Source organism: Girardinichthys multiradiatus, chromosome 3 (genome assembly GCF_021462225.1).
Source record: "Girardinichthys multiradiatus isolate DD_20200921_A chromosome 3, DD_fGirMul_XY1, whole genome shotgun sequence".
In the NCBI taxonomy this organism is placed as follows: Eukaryota; Metazoa; Chordata; class Actinopteri; order Cyprinodontiformes; family Goodeidae; genus Girardinichthys; species Girardinichthys multiradiatus.
This window is the reverse complement of record NC_061796.1, coordinates 13,898,320-13,902,681: the sequence shown is the minus strand read 5'-3', so window position 1 is coordinate 13,902,681 and position 4,362 is coordinate 13,898,320. Positions and strand designations below refer to the sequence as shown.

The 4,362-nt window shown below is 45.5% G+C and overlaps 1 long non-coding RNA gene across 1 annotated transcript; it reads left to right on the top strand.

The window, feature by feature from the left end:
* The first annotated feature begins 415 nt into the window (after positions 1-415).
* Positions 416-3,083, top strand: LOC124866216. The gene is made up of 3 exons (XR_007037750.1): positions 416-1,053; positions 1,126-1,544; positions 1,894-3,083. It is a non-coding gene; the product is annotated as an uncharacterized LOC124866216 (long non-coding RNA).
* Positions 3,084-4,362: the final 1,279 nt, after the last annotated feature.

The following is a 4,362-nucleotide window of genomic DNA, read 5'->3' as shown; positions in this document are numbered from 1 at the left end:
AATCAGAAGGTGGCTTGCATGATGATAAATTGTCAGTGGAAAGAACACACCAGTCTAAGCAGGCTCTTGATTGAGCGAGGGTGGATGCAGCTAAGGCTGAGAAGGACTTGAGATACTGATGAAAAATGAGCAGCCATGTTAGAATAAATTTAATACCTATCCATGCCTCATCGTCATCCTACATTTCTATGCTCGGGTGAAACTAAGCAGCTGCCGACTCTGAAATGCTTAGAAGCGGCCGTGGGCGCCAATAGAGGATCCTAAGAAATGTTAGGAATAAACTTTATTAATATTATGCATAGCTGATTTTTTCCATTGATACCATAAGGATAAGAATACTCATCAACACACATACGGGGATAAATGGCCTAAGGTTTGACATGAATGACCTGTGGCTGGGACACTGGGTTTTTTAAAGGGAGTAGCCGATAACTGTTTGATTAGAATGCCACAGTACACTAGATTAAGAATGGACACCAGCCAAAACACAACCTATCAGACTGACACCGCAATGGTGACATGTAATCTACTGATAAACACTAGGGGAGTGCACAGCTAATGCTTTGGAGTGCCAGATATAAAACTACATGTGACCTCCTTTCACATACGGCGATGATCCGAGATAGGAGCCTCAGCGCTGATCTCTGTAATCATTCCTCTGCTTAATTTAGAATAAAAGAGCAGAAAGTTAGAAGCTGTTTGAGAATCGTCCTTTAAGCCAGTGTTAGATAGAGAGTGTGATCACTTCTGGGGACCAAGGACCGGAGGAACTCCGAGAGGTCTGACCGGCAGCAGGGTGCAGTAGTTCGGACAGAAAGCCGGGGACGAGATGATTTAAACGAAGCAGAAAGTAATCAAAGGAAGCGATACATTTAGACAGCCTCGGGAGATGGTAAAATGAAAGAACCAGATAATAAGCTGCCTCGGTAGGACAAGCTAGGCCGGGCGTTAGCAAGGGCGAACGGCGGTGGGAAGAGCCGAGGAGCAGGCAGCTACGCTGGAGTGGGAAGAGGAAATACTGATGTGGCCGAGATGGCGGCGAACTCACAGCAGGTGAGTAAGGGATGATGTGGAGCGCTGGGGGGGAATCCATGAACGAGATGAATGAAGCATGTAAATTTGTAGGATGATCGATTTGAGGGATGAAGATGGAAGGAGAAACTGCTGGAGAAACTAGCCCGGGTGACGCAGCGGCGGGAGCCGGTGAGGAGGCAAGGCCACCTCGGCCAGACTTAGCAGGAGAAGTGTAGGAGTTCTTGATGCGCTTTCCGCTTGCCCAGAGCTGAGACAAGGAAGAAATGGGCCATGAAGCGAGGCAAGCGATCCTAGGAGCGGTAGGGGAGGAAGGAGAGTCTGTTACGAACAGTGCGAGGAGGCGTCGGAGTCGTAGATGAGCTCAGCTGACAAGCGAGGATGAACACGGTAGAAGCTCCTTTACAAGCAAGGCATCGGAAGGTGATTGGATGGAAAATTAGATGGACAGGATGCTGATTGGAAGGCCGGGAGACGCACCGAAGAGTCATTGGAGGGTGGAGGCGGTGAAGGTGAGTCTTTCATTCTGAGTCAGCAAATAATGTGTATTTTACCATAAAGCCTTGCTTCTTAGATAATTGGAGTTAATTATTTACATTAGTTTTAGTTTTGTGCATAAATGAGTCGACATCCGGTGTTAGACATGAATTTTTTCGGACTCTTGATCAGTATTTATATTTTTCATGGTTTTATTTAAATTAATATCATAAAAATGATATTGGATATGATATCAATCACAGCAAAATATTTCGTTGTGATCAACTTTTTGAAAACCCGTGAGAAATAATTAAAATAAACAGTTATCACACAACAAATTATTTCTTAATACACTTTGAAGATGCAAATTCTAATTTCCAACAGAAACCCACATTATGACAGAAGGAACCAGCCTACGGGAGGAATGGTGAGGGAATTCAAGAGGGGAGTGGTTCTGGCCAAATTATTTTTTCACCTGGTGACCTCTCCCAACTCACCATGGAGAAGGCTGGAAATAGCTGGCAGCCTCCAAGACTGGCTCGAGGCGAGGAGGGATTTTTTCTCTGATCCGTGGATTCACCACACCATCGAGGCCGAGTGACAAAGGGCCCTAGATGAAATCGCCGCATCTATGAGGAGATCTCCTGCTCCCTCCTCCACCCGCCTCTCCACTGAAGCTCAACACAGTTTTGGCTTTGCTCCTGATCAGCCACCACCGCTGCTCCCGACTCATAATCCTGTTACTGGTCCAGTTCCGGGGGGGTTCTTGGATGAACTGCCTCCACACCCCGATCCTGTTTCTGGTCCTGTGAGGGGTTTGTGGATGGACTGCCTCCATCCCTGGTTCCCGTTCCAGAGGAGTTCGTGGAGGACCTGTCTCCACTTCCTGTTCCTGTCCCTGAGGGGTGCGAGGACGCACCCTCTGCTGTGTCTCAGTGGCTCCACTGCAGATCTCCACGGCCTCGCCGAAGGTCCCAGCGGTCTCCGCACCACGCCTCTGAGCTCCACCGTGGGTTCTCCTGGTCCCGCCGTCCCGGCCGTCAGATCATCGGCTCCTACATCACTGGCCTGCTCAGCTCCTACGTCGACGGCCTGCTGATCGCCGGATCTGCCGGGGACGGCCTCTGGGCCGGCCGCCTGAACTCTGGGTCAGCCGGGGACGGCCTCCGGGCCAGCCGCCTGAACTTTTGCCCTCCTTCCAAGGCCCCCTCCGCCCGCCCTGGTTGGATGTTTGTTTTGTTTTTGTTTTGTGGGTGTCTGGGATCCGCCCTTAAAGGGAGGGGCTATGTCATACCCGCTTGTGTTTTGAGTTCTTGAGTTTGTGTTTTTCTTATTTTGCCTGGTCTAGTCCTTTGTTTTCTGTCCCCTGCACCCCAAGCCCGCACCTGTTCTGTTTTCCCCTAATTGTCTGGTCACGTGTGTCATTGGTTCCCCCTGCTGTCCAGTTTTGTATTTAAGCCCGTTTGTTTCCTTTGTTCCCTGCTGGTTCCTTATATGTTGTTTGTGTTTGTGTGGTTGCCTGGTGCCCTGTCCGTGTCCAGCCATGAGCAATAAAGTGTCGTCTTACCTGCAAACTTCGAGCTTCAGGAGTTCATATTGGTTCAACAGAAACCCACATTATGACACTACAGAGATTTACTTGGCCTACACCAATGACCTATTGTGAAAAAGGCTCAGGTCTGTGAAATATCTTATTTCAGATACTTTAATATTGGAATGTGATCCAGCTGAGAGTGGTCTGGCTCTATAAGCACTTGAGCATATCACTTTATCTCCAAATGTTCCAAAAACAAAAAAACTACAAATGCAACCTTACTGTATGTGACTCCTTTGAAACCTGTTTTTGATTGTCAAGAATAATAAAGAATATTTTACATTAAAGTCAAACAGCCAGTATACCTGCTTCTCCAGTATATCTGCTACTATGCTGTGTGACATGTAAATGTCACTCTGTCATAAGATGTTTTCTTGTATTACAAAATAGGAAAATATAAATGTGCAATTTAATCAGTATAATAACTTAAGACGACAACAAATAACCTACAACCTTTAAATAGGTTTGAAAAATTAAGGAAGAAAGCTTAAACTGGTAAACCTTTTAGACTGGTAGCACCTCAACAAAACAAATACTTGACATCCTACAAATAATGTTCATGTATTGAACCAACATGAACAGCAGATTCCCAGCCCTGGTTCTCCCTATTAACATTATTCTCAGGATTTTGATTGCAAAAACCAAATACCTCCATAGCCCTATTGTGTATCTGACTTGGGTTTGAGGACATCCAGTTTTAAATAAATAACACTTCAGCATCACCCGAAGATGCAAAGTTCGATGGGATGAATGACTAATTTGAGGCAGTGTGTGCCACAGTTAGGTGTCACTTTCATGAACTGTATGCAAATGCCACACAAATGTCAGCAACCCATTAATAACATCACTGAATGCTTATGCATTTGGTTTGGGGAGGTAGGTGAAAAGCGTCTGCATAGCTTATCATTCTTTCATCTCTTGGGGACACTTATAGAGATGTGCATAGAGCAAGATAAAACAAAACAAACAAACAAACAAAAAAACACAGACTACAGTTCAAATCCCATGATATTGTTTTTGACCAAAGTGAGAAGCACTTTTTCCGCATAGGTTCTTGGAGTGCATTGTCCTCCATGCTTTAGGTGTTTCCCTGGGAAAACTCATCTTATTCAAAGGGATAATGTACCTCAAAGGTTTCCCTTTAATTCAGCAAAAATGTTAACTACCATCCAATTATGTTGATCATTGAGAAGGATTGGGAAAAACAGGTGAAAGGCAGTTTTTAGTTCAAGAGAATGATGATAGCTGCCAAAGATTTA